This window comes from Bombina bombina, chromosome 10 (assembly GCF_027579735.1).
Source record: "Bombina bombina isolate aBomBom1 chromosome 10, aBomBom1.pri, whole genome shotgun sequence".
Taxonomy (NCBI): Eukaryota; Metazoa; Chordata; class Amphibia; order Anura; family Bombinatoridae; genus Bombina; species Bombina bombina.
Window position 1 is genome coordinate 201,277,978 of NC_069508.1, and position 16,565 is coordinate 201,294,542.

The 16,565-nt window shown below is 37.1% G+C and overlaps 1 protein-coding gene across 1 annotated transcript in view; it reads left to right on the top strand.

Annotated features, from left to right (window-relative positions):
- FGGY (FGGY carbohydrate kinase domain containing) overlaps nucleotides 1–16,565 on the top strand; it is a 665,661-nt gene that overhangs the window by 276,673 nt on the left and 372,423 nt on the right. The window lies entirely within an intron of this gene.

A 16,565-nucleotide genomic window follows, 5' to 3' on the forward strand; every position in this document is an offset into this window, starting at 1 on the left:
TGTGTGTGTATATCTGTGTGCGTATATCTGTATGCGTATATCTGTGTGTGTATATCTGTGTGTGTATATCTGTGTGTGTATATCTGTGTGTGTATATATGTGTGTGTACATCTGTGTGTGTATATCTGTATGTGTATATCTGTGTGTATGTATATCTGTGTGTGTATATCTGTATGTGTATATCTGTGTGTATGTATATCTGTGTGTGTATATCTGTATGTGTATATCTGTATGTGTATATATGTGTGTGTACATCTGTGTGTGTATATCTGTATGTGTATATCTGTGTGTATGTATATCTGTGTGTGTAAATCTGTATGTGTATATACCGTATTTATAGACATATATAACATATAAACATGTGTGTGTGTATATCTATCTATCTATCTATCTATATATATATATATATATATATATATATATATATATATATATATATATATATATATATATATATATATATATATATGTATGTATGCATTGGAACCCTTTGCCATCAGGTATATGAAAACATGAAAGATCATATTTATGCAATATTCATATTTAGTGGCCGATTTATCAATGTCTGGTAATTCGGCTCCATTGTGCCTGCAGCAATGTGTTACATTGTTATACAAGCAACCTGGTGAGATAACTTTAACAATAGCTTCATCTGCCCTAAAATGATACTCTAGTCTATAGTAAACTAAGTGCTATATAGCTAGAAGTACTGTTTAAACACAAATTGAGAGTACATTCAAACAATGTGTGCAGTAATAAGCAAAGGCAAAACTTTGGGCTTTCCCTGCTATTACTTAGTACAAACTATTGTAACTACAGGTTTCTTCTAATTTTGACTTCCATGTCCCTTTGAACATTTAACAAAACAAAAGCCTACAAACAGCAAAGATATGAAAATTGTCTAAATTGGATACCAAGAAATAATTAGTCTTAAAGGGACAGTCTAGGCCAAAATAAACTTTCATGATTCAGATAGAGCATGTCATTTTAAACAATTTTCCAATTTACTTTTATCACCAATTTTGCTTTGTTCTATTGGTATTCTTAGTTGAAAGCTTAACCTAGGAGGTTCATATGCTAATTTCTTAGACCTTGAAGCCCACCTCTTTCAGAATGCATTTTAACAGTTTTTCACCACTAGAGGGTGTTAGTTCACGTATTTCATATGGATAACACTGTGCTCGTGCACGTGAAGTTATCTGGGAAAGGCACTGATTGGCTAGACTGCAAGTCTGTCAAAAGAACTGAAAAAAGGGGCAGTTTGCAGAGGCTTAGATACAAGATAATCACAGAGGTTAAAAGTATATTATTATAACTGTGTTGGTTATGCAAAACTGGGAAATGGGTAATAAAGGGATTATCTATCTTTTAAAACAATAAAAATTCTGGTGTAGACTGTCCCTTTAAATTACATATTTCTCAAATAGGTTGCAAACGTGTATTACAATATTTGTATTAAGGGCAGCATCAGGTGATATCAGTTGTGGATGTATATGCGCTTTGTCAGCTGGCTGTAGAGCAGAACAGAAGAATATAATTAATGAGGGTTTGGATAATATATAATACTGAATACATGTTATAGATATAGCATGTCTGCCAGCTATTTTGGTTTTTATCTGTATGTGTATATATGTGTGTGTATATCTGTATGTGTATATCTGTGTGTGTATATCTGTATGTGTATATCTGTGTGTGTATAGCTGTGTTTGTATATATGTGTGTGTACATCTGTGTGTGTACATCTGTGTGTGTATATCTGTATGTGTATATCTGTATGTGTATATCTGTGTGTGTGTATCTGTGTGTGCTTATCTGTATGTGTATATCTGTATGTGTATATCTGTGTGTGTATATCTGTGTGTGTATATCTGTATGTGTATATCTGTATGTGTATATCTGTGTGTGTATATCTGTGTGTGTATATCTGTGTGTAGGTATATCTGTGTGTGTATATCTGTGTGTGTGTATCTGTGTGTGCTTATCTGTATGTGTATATCTGTATGTGTATATCTGTGTGTGTATATCTGTGTGTGTATATCTGTATGTGTATATCTGTATGTGTATATCTGTGTGTATGTATATCTGTGTGTGTATATCTGTATGTGTATATCTGTATGTGTATATATGTGTGTGTATATCTGTGTGTGTATATCTGTGTGTATGTATATCTGTGTGTGTATATCTGTATGTGTATATCTGTATGTGTATATCTGTGTGTGTATATCTGTGTGTGTATATCTGTATGTGTATATCTGTATGTGTATATCTGTGTGTGTATATCTGTGTGTGTTTATCTGTGTGTGCTTATCTGTATGTGTATATCTGTATGTGTATATCTGTGTGTGTATATCTGTGTGTGTATATCTGTATGTGTATATCTGTATGTGTATATCTGTGTGTGTATATCTGTGTGTGTGTATCTGTGTGTGCTTATCTGTATGTGTATATCTGTGTGTGTATATCTGTGTGTGTATATCTGTATGTGTATATCTGTGTGTGTATATCTGTATGCGTATATCTGTATGCGTATATCTGTATGTGTATATCTGTATGTGTATATCTGTGTGTGTATATCTGTGTGTGTATATCTGTATGTGTATATCTGTGTGTGTATATCTGTGTGTGTATATCTGTGTGTGTATATCTGTATGTGTATATCTGTATGTGTATATCTGTGTGTGTATATCTGTGTGTGTATATCTGTGTGTGTATATCTGTATGCGTATATCTGTATGCGTATATCTGTATGTGTATATCTGTATGTGTATATCTGTGTGTGTATATCTGTGTGTGTATATCTGTATGTGTATATCTCTGTGTGTATATCTGTGTGTGTATATATGTGTGTGTATATTAGTTTGTGTGTGTATATTATATATTAGTTTTTTTGTTTTAAATGGTACCGGTGTGTACTATTTACTCTCAGGCAGCAGATGGATGAAGACTTCTGCCTGGAGGATGATGATCTTAGCATTTGTCACTAGGATCCAGTACAGTTCCCACAGAGGCTTAGGGGTGCAGGAAACTTCAGTGTGAGGAACATTTTCATGCTATATAGCAGTGAGGTATGTTCAGTCATTTTTTTCTGGAGAGACTGTGTATTTCAGAAAAGCTGACAGTATCCCCATGAGGGTAAGGGTAAGCAGTAATCCTAAGAGCTATAGAAGGGCATTACTAAGCTTGCAATAAGGGGCTAATTAAAAAATGGTTGACACTGAGTTTTTGAACGTTTTGTAACTGGGAGTGATTTTAACGTTTTGTGGGACGGTCTCTAAGGTGGAGGGAGCTATTTCTACCCTGGCTAAGCGTACAACTATACCTATTGAGGACAGTTGTGCTTTCAAAGATGGAGGTAATCGGACTAATGGTAGCGGCAATGGACATAGTTCCGTTTGCTCGCTTGCATCTCAGACCACTGCAACTATGCATGCTCAATCAGTGGAATGGGGATTATGCAGATTTATCTCCTCAGATAAATCTGGATCAAGAGACCAGAGCCTCTCTTCTTTGGTGGTTGTCTCAGGATCATCTGTCCCAGGGAATGTGTTTCCGCAGGCCAGCATGGGTCATAGTGACGACGGACGCCAGCCTATTAGGCTGGGGTGCAGTCTGGAATTCCCTGAAAGCACAGGGTTTGTGGACTTAGGAGGAGGCTCTCCTCCCAATAAATATTCTAGAACTGATAGTGATATTCAACATGCTTCAGGCGTGGCCTCAGCTGGCTTCGGCCAGATTCATAAGATTCCAGTCGGACAATATCACAACTGTAGCATATATCAATCATCAGGGGGGAACAAAGAGTTCTCTAGCGATGATAGAGGTTACCAAAATAATTTGATGGGCAGAGACTCACTCTTGCCATCTATCAGCAATCTATATCCCAGGAGTGGAGAACTGGGAAGCAGATTTTCTAAGTCGTCAGACTTTTCATCTGGGGGAGTGGGAACTCCATCCAGAGGTGTTTGCACAATTGATTCAGCAATGGGGCACACCAGAATTGGATCTGATGGCGTTTCATCAAAAAGCCAAACTTCCTTGTTACGGGTCCAGGTCAAGGGATCCTCAGGCAGTACTGATAGATGCTCTAGCAGTACCCTGGTCGTTCAACCTGGCTTATGTGTTTCCACCATTTTGTCTCCTTCCTCGTTTGATTGCCAGAATCAAACAGGAGAGAGCTTCGGTGATTTTGATAGCACCTGCATGGCCATGCAGGACTTGGTATGCAGACCTGGTGGACATGTCATCCCTTCTACCATGGACTCTGCCACTGAGACAGGACCTTCTGATTCAAGGTCCGTTCCAGCATCCAAATCTAGTTTCTCTGCGGCTGACTGCTTGGAGATTGAACGCTTGATTTTATCCAAGCAGGGTTTCTCTGAGTCGGTAATAGATACCTTGATTCAGGCTCGAAAGCCTGTCACTATAAAAATTTATCATAAGATATGGCGTAAATATCTTTATTGGTGCGAATCCAAAGGCTACTCATGGAGTAAGATCAGGATTCCTAGGATTTTGTCCTTTCTCCAAGAAGGATTGGAGAAGGGGCTATCAGCTAGTTCCTTAAAGGGATAGATATTTGCTTTATCAATTCTACTGCACAAGTGTCTGGCAAATGTTCCAGACGTTCACTCGTTCTGTCAGGCTTTAGTTAGAATCAAGCCTGTTTTTAAACCTGTTGCTCCGCCATGGAGTTTGAATTTAGTTCTTAAAGTTCTTCAAGGGGTTCCGTTTGAACCTATGCATTCCATAGATATTAAGCTTCTATCTTGGAAAGTTCTGTTTTTAGTTGCTATCTCTTCGGCTCAAAGAGTTTCTGAACTATCTGCATTACAATGCGACTCGCCTTATCTTGTTTTCCATGCTGATAAGGTGGTTTTGCGTACCAAACCTGGATTCCTTCCTAAGGTTGTTACTAATAGGAATATCAATCAGGAAATTGTTGTTCCTTCTCTGTGTCCTAATCCTTCCTCTAAGAAGGAGCGTCTGTTGCACAACTTGGACGTGGTTCGTGCTTTGAAGTTTTACTTGCAAGCAACCAAAGATTTCCGTCAAACATCTTCTTTGTTTGTTGTCTATTCTGGAAAACGTAGAGGTCAAAAACCTACGGCTACCTCTCTTTCTTTTTGGCTGAAAAGCATCATCTGTTTGGCATACGAGACTGCTGGACAGCAGCCTCCTGAAAGGATTACAGCTCACTCTACTAGAGCGGTGGCTTCCACATGGGCTTTTAAAAATGATGGTTCTGTTGAACATATTTGTAAGGCTGCGACTTGGTCTTCGCTTCATACCTTTTCCAAATTTTCCAAATTTGATACTTTTGCATGAATGACTGGGGGGTGGAGCTAAGGGAAGAGCTATATAGACAGCTCTGCTGTGGTGCTCTTTGCCACTTTCTGTTAGCAGGAGGATAATATCCCACAAGTAAAGGATCAATCAGTGGACTCGTCGTACCATAGAAGGAAATTAATTTATCAGATAAGCATAAATTTACTTTTATCCAATTCTGGTCCTTTCATGAACTATCTTTCTCTGAAATGTGATATTTTTCTCTAGTTATAGTATCTTTTATATCTAAGTCAGGAGCACATCTGGAACTGATTTTTATCCTGAGGATACTTCTCTAATGCCAAGCTGCAATTGCTACTCTGACCACTTAAATGCTTCAGGTTCAGCAAATATTAGCCCTATTTGTTCCCTACATCCTGCCAAGCTTTTCACATATTCTCTACATCCACCTCATTATTTTTCTGCCATATCGTTTTATTTTTGGTACTACACAATGTCCTTGTATTTCTAATCATAGTCACAAATAGTGATTATTTTACTCAGCACTATTTAAAGGGACTTTAAACACAAAGGGCCAGATTACGAGTGAAGCGCTATATAGAGCCTTTTTCAATGGTATTCAAACTGGATGTGTCACACAGCACACAGACCTCTACCCACCCAACCCAATGTAGCTAGAGGTCTGTGTGCTGTGTGACACATCCGGTTTGAATACCATTGAAAAAGGCTCGTGTTAGAGCCGAAACGTCTGGTTTTTTTCTGTACTGAATAAAACGGATTATTGATCAAAACCTGTGTGCCTGCTGTTCTTGGATCCTTTTGCAACACGGAGACCGTCCGTTGGATTCAGCTCATCTTTTTACTGTATGTACTGTCTAGCTGAGCACCAGGTGGCTGTGAGGATAAAGTGTGTGCTGTATTCTCTTGCAAATCTGTATATATATATATATATATATATATATATATATATATATATATATATATATATATATATATATATATATATATAGATAGATAGATAGATATATATTATATACATTATTATATATAGGTATAAATATATATATATACAGATATATTAATATATATTTACAAATAATTATAACATATTCTGCTATGTGCAGAACATAGGTATGTAAAATATCTACAGTAAATACACAGTATACCACTATATTAAATATTATTAATATTGCTTAATTTTCATGTTTTCATCTACTTAACTGCAAAGGGCTCCAATGCCTAATGTTTATATATGTATACATATGTATTTATGTGTTTATATGTGTATTTATGGCTGTAAATACATACCTGTATGTATGTGTATATATATATGTATATATATATATATATATATATATATATATATATACACATAAATACATAAATACATCTGTATGTAGACATACTGTATGTATATATATATATATATATATATATATATATACACACACATACATATACATCTTTAGACATGTGTATATATATATATATATATATACAGTATATGTATCTCTATGATAAAGCCCTTTGCCTGCTTTAATTTTTCTAACACATTTTTTCTTTAAATTGTGTTATTATAAGTGTAACTGTACTTTGTTATGTATTTTTGTTATATGTTTTGTGATCGGATTAGCGCAAATGAGAATATGCGATCGTGAGCTAGAGTAAGGTGCTAGTTTTTTTCCCAGTTTTTTTCTCTATTAACTTCTATGGTGCAATACGTTAACGCGCATGTAATATTCTAACTTCACATTTTTGCACTAGTCGGGTTACCGCTTTTGCGAAAACAGTTTACTTTTAACTAACTAATACGAGCACAACCTGATGATCGCAAAAATCTTATTTCTAGCGCAATTAACGCTCAAGCAGGAGGTTTAATTAGTGCTCCACTTGTAATCTGGCCCTTCGTGTTTAATGTCCCTTGGTTTCTCAGGTGTGTTTCAGAGCATCATTGTAAAAAAAAATTGTAATTTTTTAGGGATATTTGTACCAGATACGGCATTATTATATCAAAAATCAAAATGATTATATCAAAATTCCATTCAATATGTTCAATGTTGATACAACCTGCTTATATTATACAAAATAATTCCTTATTAAATGCTCCTCCAGCCCTTGGTAAGTGGAGCTTAAGTAACCAATAATTACATAGCACAACTTGACCAATTATACAAAAGCAAATGATTGGGCTGGAAAACCACCAGGAGGATGGAGCAGATAATTATTATTTGTGTGTTCCCAGTGCACAGCCTGTGCTATACATTTATTATGTGTGCAGCTGACTTGAGTAAAAAGTTGCCGAGGCTGCAGTATGTTTTTAACGTCTTTTAAATACTTTCCAGCTGTGCAGCCTCTGCCTGCTGGGAAAACATGTATCGTACTTACAGCGTTTTCTTTCACATTTCAGTTTGTTGACTGTAAACAGTCTGTGCTAAAGCTGTGGTATTTTTATGCTGGCAGACGCTCTTTCTCAAAGTCCAACCTGATGAAGAAATAGACAATGTCACTCGTTACGCAACTTCTGTACCATGTCGCTTGTCCGTAAGGCCAACAATAACGAACATTTCTACATATGCATTTATAGGCCACAAAAATAAACCTTCTGGGTTTTTTTCCTCTTCTCAGCATAATTACATCCTTTGTTTTAAATGTTAGATTTTATTTAGATTATTTAGCACTTTTATATACAAGTTTCAAGCAAAATCGTCTAGAGTGACTAAACTTTACTTTCAAAACATTTCAAATTTGAATAGAAACCTGTTTAATTATCTCTGTCAATATGTGTAGACAAAACAATTGAAATATATGTACTTGAATCTGTTCCGATTTTCCCAGGGCAATCCTGTTTTTTTCCCTCCTGCCCCATTGTATAATTGTCCAGGGAGTCTGTTCTACATTTTAATAGCCTGTTTTATTTATATAGAACAGCAGAATAATAAAATATTATGGCCCAGATTACAAGTGGAGCGCAAATATAGAATATATAGAACTATTTTGCACTATCATTGCGCAAGTAAAATCAATAGTGCTTTTATGTTTGGTGTCATATTATGATATTATGATTGAAAGATATATATTAGCTCTGGAGCGAAAATCTAGGGCTCACTAACATCTGGATGTCAGATTAGGCAGATGGATAAATACCTCATATACCTCAGGTGCGCTGAGAAATTGATGCCAGTTATTGCCTGAGCGCTAATCTTAAAGTGTTCTAAAATGGTCAAATAGATTAGTTCTTCACTTACTTTTAAACTATGAATTTCCTGTAGTTTATAAATTAGATTGAATAATATAATAATTAATATGTTTTGCATATTGTGAACAATGGGTGTTTTAGTGATGTGCCTAGTTGGCGGAGCTAAAGAAATAGGGTGTGGTGAGTTCTCCCATAACCTGGTTAATTTATTGCTTTGCTACAAAGTGCCCCTAAGATATTTTTTGAATGTTAGCAAGAATGTTACATATTAGAATATCAACTTGACATTAAAAAATTCTAGAATTCATAATGTTTTGTAACTGTTCCTGGTCAGAGCAGTGAGTGTCAAGTTCTGCTCCAATTAAATCAATCAAACTGTTTCTGTCTCGCAGTCATTCTTCTGGGCACTGTCAAGGGTACCTACTGTCACGCTACTCCTCCGCTCTGCTGTGGCCGTTGCCACGGATGCAGGCAGTCCTCCTGTAGCTAGGGATGCGGCAGTGTAACTGCAGCACGGTGATTACATCATCACCGCCCTCTCTGTCTTCCCTATGTAAGTGCCTCAGTCTCTCTCACCTGTGCCCAAGTATAGGTGTTACTTTGTGTTCTCCTGGGTGCTGTATTTCTGTTTACTGGATTGCTATATTGATACTCTGTTGTTGAACTCTGCTTGTTTGACTACACTGCTTGCCTTATCCCCTGAACTACTGGATTGCTATACTGATACTTAACTCTGCTTCTTTGACTACTCTGCTTGCTTTAACCCCTGAACTACTGGATTGCTATACTGATACTGAACTCTGCTTGTTTGACTACTCTGCTTGCTTAACCCCTGAACTACTCGATTGCTACTTTGTTGCTTAACTCTGCCAGTCTGACCATTCTATTGGTTTATCCCTGAGCTGCTGGATTGCTACTTTGTTGCTGGACTCTGCCAGTCTGACCATTCTATTGGTTTACCCCTAAACTGCTATACTGCTGGATATCCTTTTGTTGCTGGCTCCTGCCTGTTCCTGGTCCTCCTATTGGTTTACCCCTGAACTGTTATACTGCTGGATATCCTTTTGTTGCTGACTCCTGCCTGTTCCCGGTCCTTCTATTGATTTACCCCTGAGCTGCCATACTTCTGGATTACCTTCCTGTTGCAGCTGAGTACTGCCCTGCCTGCTGTGAGTACTGCTTACCTCATTTTACAAACTCTCTCTCTGCTCTGGGATATTTCCTATCATTCCACTTGATGCCGGGATAAGAAGACTACTGGCCAAGTTTGGTCTGATAGTGGAATATCCCACGAGCATTACACCTACATCCCAAAAGTGCATATTGTAAATCAGTCCAATATAACATATGCCCAAAAGAGAAAAAAAAGAAAATAAGAAAAACTATAAAATCTTGTTAGCTCTGAAATAGAGCAAAGCAATATCACCTTTTTACATTCCACGTCATCAGTTGAGATTAAGGTAAAAATCTGGGAAATACCCTGAGAACATCCCAAAACACTGTGGACATGTGGATTCCTTTTCAGATTATTATTATTATTATCGGTTATTTGTAGAGCGCCAACAGATTCTGCAGCGCTATAAACAAAGGGGGAGTACAACAAAACAAATATAGGGATCAAATGGGTAGAGGGCCCTGCCAAGAGTTGCACTGTTACACTGTTGTAGTCAGCTCTTAAGATGGTGATCTACAAACAGCTGGACTCTTTGGCTTACATGCTAAGGGTGTTCAGGGGATAGCGATGGAGGAGTGGAACTGGTATAAAGTAAGGTTAGCATAGGTTGTATGCATCCCTGAACAGTAGAGTCTTTAGGGAGCGCTTGAAGCTTTCAAAACTAGGGAAGAGTCTTGTGGAGCGAGGCAGAGAGTTCCATAAGATGGGAGCCAGTCTGGAGAAGTCTTGTAAAAGGAAGTGCAATGAGGTTACCAGAGAGGAGGAGAGTAGGAGGTCATAAGCAGAGTGAAGGGGACGGGAGGGAGAGTATCTGGAGACAAGTTCTGAGATATAGGGGGAGCAGTGCAGTTGAGGGCTTTGTATGTCAGAGTGAGAATTTGTTTGATCCTAGAGGCAAGAGGAAGAAAGTGAAGGGATTTGCAGAGAGGTGCAGCAGATGAAGAGCGACGTGTAAGGAAGATGAGTCTGGCAGAGGCATTTATTATGGATTGTAAAGGAGCTAGGCGGCAGGTGGGGAGACCAGAGAGGACAGAGTTGCTGTAATTGAGGCGGGAAAGAATGAGAGAGGGTATTAAAATCTTAGTTGTGTCTTGTGTAAGGAAGTGTTTAATTTTAGAGATGTTTTTAAGGTGGAAGCGGCAGGCTTTAGCCAAGGACTGAATGTGAGGAGTGAAAGAAAGATCTGAGTCAAATGTGACCCCGAGACATCGGGCATGTGGGGTTGGGGTAATGATGGAGTTGTCGACAGTTATAGAGAGATTGGGGGTGGAGATTTTGGAAGAAGGGGGGAAAATGAGGATCTCAGTTTTGGAGAGATTTAGCTTGAGGTAGTGAGAGGACATCCAGGAAGAGATGTGAGAAAAACAGTTAGTGACACGGGTTAGCAAGGAAGGATATAGGTCTGGTGCAGAGAAGTAGATTTGGCTGTTGTCGGCATACAAATGATATTGGAAACCGTGGGACTTTATTAGGGAACCTAGTGATGACGTGTAGATTGAGAAGAAAAGGGGACCAAGGCAACACGTACAGAGAGAGGGGAGAATATAAGCGAATCATGTGGGTTTTGAATGAGGGAAATGTGAGTGAAGAAATGGGATGTATTTGTTGAAAGGTGCAGCGAGAGGAAAGTAAAATACCTACACCACCTCCTTGTCTATTACCAGACCTAGGAGTGTGGCTGAAGTGGAGACCCCCATGTGACAGAGCAGCAGTGGATGCTATGTCTAGGGGAGAGAGCCAGGTTTCTGTTAGGGCCAGAAGGTTGAGAGAGCGGGAGATGAAGAGGTCATGTATAGAAGTGAGCTTGTTGCAAACAGAGCGAGAGTTCCAGAGTGTGCAAGTGAAAGAAAGGGGTAGGGGCTTTAGATGCAAGAGGAATGTGAGTAAGGTTTGCAGAGTTTTGTGTTCAGAGTCTATGGGACGGTACACGTGGATGTGCACGGCTAGGCAGTGGTTGGGAACCAGGATTAGGGGAGATGTCCCCAGCAGTAAGTAAAAGCAAGAGGGAGAGTGACATGAGATGAGATACAGATTTGCAGTAGTGAGACTGTTTTTGAGACAAGCTGCAGGGGGGAGAGAGAGTGTTTAGGAATAGGTAAAGTTCATGAGTACAAAAGTAAGGTGAGTTTAAGAGAGATGGGTTAATGAACAGTGCAGGTGGAAAGGTAGAAGGAGTAATTGAATAATGTAGTTTGTTATAGAGACAAGAGGTTGCAAAAATGATTATGAATATATTGAGCATTTTTACAAAAGTGGGAACCAGTTAAACACATAAGACACAGGGTTACAGTAGCAATTGCATAAGAAAACAAAAAGGTATATGAAACATTTTATTACAAAAGTCCTTGCCTTGTTTCTTGCCCCTTGTCCAATCCTTGATCAATTCTTGAATAATTCTATTTTTAATGCCTCACTTATAAAATGTTCACTTTGAAAATGTGAGCATATGTTGTTGTAGCAATGCACAGCCCAAACTAGTGTGAAATATATGCAGGCAGGGCAGTCAGCTGAGTCCACTAAGTTTAGTTGATTGCTAATCAAAGACAATTGGAAAGGCCAACTGGAAATTTAGATTCTGGTCTGGTCAAATGCAACAAATGTTTCAAAGGTTGTTGCATTTGGCCAAAAGCTATTAACAAACATTATTTTAACAACAACAAAAACTAACTAAATGCAGGTGAGAAAACAAAATATAGCAGAAAAGGTTTGTTTTGCAGGTGGGAAAGACTTTAAAAAGTTCACATTAACACTATTTAATCATTATCCAGCAATGCCCTTGCCAGTTTTTTTGATGCCTGTGTCAGCCAATAAGTATATAAGCTTTAATTGTGTTCTTAGTTTGTCCTGATCCCTTTTAATTAAATAAAAATAAAAAAAGATTTCTTTTGTGCTGCTGGCTTGTAGCAGCAGTACTAGCTACTGCTTTTTTTTAATTTAAACTGCTGTCCAACTGCTTTCTACTGCACTGAAGATGTTACCCATAGTAAAAAGCGTACAAATAAATTATTGTTACAATTATAGTACAAATTTTGAACAACCTATTTAATGAATATTGGATGAAACACTGATTCGTCCAAAACACATTTTTTTTTTAGCTGTGTTAGTGTCAAGTAGCCATCAACATTCTGTTTTGCTGTTCTATTAATAGATAATTATAATGTGAAATATATAATTAGACATTCTTATGTTTCTTAATATATTAACAACATTCATATCAAACTTACTATCATGGAAATATTATCAGATTTTTGTTCACAAAATATATAGGCTCATTATTTCCACAATAAAAATGTTACCATCTTTATCTCTGTGCAGAATGTGTTTATATTCATCTATTAATGTTCAATTGTTTTTGCAGCTACATTTGTTATTGTTACTTTTGTCTGGTACTCTATCTTTCTGGAAGCTAATGGGTTAAAATTTGTTTGAAAAATATTCAAATTAATGACGTAAATACTTGAATACTGTATTGCATTGTGGATTACATTCAAATTGTTTTATATTTCTGCTTATCCTTCAGTGTAAACAGACTCGGATTAGAATAAATAACGTTCTCTTTGAAATTATAAATTCCACTAATTGTAAAGCTTGAGAATGGGCATATGTGATACATTGTATCTGATCATAGAATATAAACCCACCAGTTGTTACAAGGGCCTTGAATACATCTGTATATAGGTTAGATGCTTGCGTATCCTCATCTTCCCCTTGTGAAAGGGAGCTGTATATAATACAGACTCGTGTACTTGATTTATGAAAACACATCTGGTTCCCAACTGCTTGAGACAGTCTGACCCTCCAGTTACACCGAGAGCAATTCATCATCCGAGAACATCAAAAATATGCTGAGTGCTAAAATGTCATTTGTTTTTTCATAACAAAGGAAGGATTATTTCAATATATTTCTCAATGGTATTTCAGCCGCTCTGTTTTTCTTATTTTCTATTTTATGATTTGATTAACCTTACTGAATATATGTTCTGCTAGAGAACAGTTGGTTCTAGACCATAATATTTGGTGACCACAATATAAATTGTACCTATGCTCCTTCCCCCTCACTCTGTATAGGAGCAATGGACATGTAAAAAAGGCACTGCATTGCAAATTAAAGGTAACTGGCATTCAGTTTTGGGGTGGTGCAATCTTGAATGGGGCAGCCTCCTAGAACTCATTCCTGTAGAGATGCTGATTCTTTCAATTCACAAAAGATATAGATCTTTACACTGAAGCACTGTTTGCTGTTTGCAAGCACTAATTATTCACTAATCTGCTTGTAAAAAAATCTAAAGCTATTTCTTAAAAAAAATAATATATATATATAAAATCAGAGGACACAGTTCTAAGCCATTTTCCAATTCACTTGCTGAGGCACCAGCTCCTACTGAGCATGTGCAAGATTCACAGGATATACATATATGCATTTTGGGATTGGCTGATGACTGTCACATGATGCATTAGTAAGGAAAATGTAAAATATCTACTACTCATTTGAAATTTAAACTAAGTGATTTTGCATTGTCTTTTTAATATGCATTTATTGATTATGTAATTCAATTGTTTTTAGTGGTCCGGCATTAAGGTCTAGATTACTAATTAAAAGGTTACACATTTGAAAAGCTGGTGCAAACTGTTAAGGTGAATAGACACAGTCCACACAATCACTAAGCTCACTGTAATCAATACTGCCAGAACCCAAACACATTCACCTCCTAAAGTTGCTACATCTATTTAATAAACACAACTGATGCTAAACACCCTTTGCTATTAACCTCTTATCACTACAACCCCCACCCAAACAAAACCCTTATGTTATTAACCCCTAACCACTAAAATACACCATGCAAAAACACTTCTATCCTAAAAAAAACCTTAGTTAACAAAAAACTCTCAGTGAAAAAAACAATGAAAAATAATACACTAAAAGGCCCTTCTTAAAAACAGAAAGGTCCACTAAAAACAACCCCCCCACACTAAAAATAGCCCCTAAAAACACACAAAAAAAAAACATTGTCCGTCTGTCCAGTGTCCAGAATCTTAAACTGAAGTCGTTCACTATTAACCACTGTAATTGTTCCTTTCCGCTGGGTCCTGGGCTCCTCTTTCTGTTCCCCACCACAGACTTCTTGTAGCTAATTCTCCCTCTTTTATAGAGGTGTTCGGTCCCTTATCTTCTTCCTCTTGGCTAATTTTTAAAAATATATCAATAGGTTAAAAAATTATCAAATTTATTTACAATATTCATAAAAAGCATAATGGGGCAATACAGACAGAAGAATTGACACATTCCCTGCAATGAATGTTCACACTTCAGAGATCCAGATTAGTATTTCTGTGGTGGCCAAAAGTTAAATGTCCTTGGTCATCTATTCAAATCCATGTCCTGACAGCTGAGCGGTTGATCCCAAGTTATCATTTGATAGTTCTCATCATGTTACTGACTGACTTTATCAATATCAATGAAATCACAATTATATATCGACAGCACTTTTTACATTATCGTTTCTATGAAATATGACCCTATATTTAACATGAGCCAATCCTGTTCTAATCACAATCCAAATTCTTGATAATGAAAGTCATTTTCATGAGGTTGTTTTTCACTTATAAAATTCCTCAGCTAAACTTGATAAAACCCAGAAAACACTTTTACTTGTTACCAAGAGTCCCAGAAGTTTTGTAGTGTAACATTGGTATTAAACATGGTCATTATTCCTCTTCTGTATTGGATGGCGTTAGGATGGAACCTCAACAAACACATACAAATGCTCCATCAATTAACATTAAAAAATGAGTAAGGACCTTTACACTAATAAAAATGAACTAAATTGATAAGCCAACAAACACACATGCTCACTATAGGGATATTTACCCTGTTCAGCAATTTATTAATGCCGATTGCTTACATATGCATTTAACCCCTGCAAAGTTATCTTTAGAGCAGCAAAGCACTACTGGTAACTACCATAACTCTTCTAGTGAACAAGACCAGCTAGCTCCCACTAGGCTTGCTTACCAAAAAAGAATAGTAAGAGAATGAAGTAAATTTAAAAAATAATGTATGCAATTTTAAAGGGACAGTAAACCTACACAATAATGTTATATAATTCTGCATATAGTGCAGAACTATATAACATTATCTTAGCGCTAACTTTATTCAAAATAATATTGCAGATGATAATTTATTATAAAGGAGGATTTCTCAGACCGCCGCTCCTTGCTCTACTGAGCGGGTCTGGTTTTTTCACTGAGCGCATCTGGGCAGCTGTTTAGTCACAGCCCGGCCTGATCGCACAATTAAAATCAATGTAGCTCGCTCCTGCTATCAGACCAGAGCAGGAGCAAGCTACATTGAGTGTAATGGCGGGATCAGGCCGGGCTGTGAGAGACAGCTGTCCAGATGCGCTCAGTGAAAAAAACAGACCCGCTCAGTAGAGCAAGGAGCGGCGGTTTGAGAAATCCTCCTTTATAATAAAATATAAGGATTCAGCTGCAATATTATGTTGAATAAAGTTAGCGCTAAGATAATGTTATATAATTCTGCACTATGTGCAGAATTATATAACATTATTTTGTAGGTTTACTGCCCCTTTAAGAGTCTTTTTTTCAATTTAATTTAATCAGAAATCTGAAAATGTAATTTTTACTTTTATGTCCATTTAAGACAGTCCCATATTCCCTCTTTGATCAGTATTGTCTCTATGTTTGTTTATTTTGCAGGTGATCTACTAATTATTTACATCATTTATAGTCGCCAAGTGCTCTGAGGATTAAACATGCACTAATCAGCCACTATAGATGCAAGATGATTGCTGACTCTCATGTGTATGCTCACACTGTTGCTATAGATTACTGTATCAGATTACCCACAATACCCAGGGCATTGCTCAGTGCTCTATAATAATTTTGGAA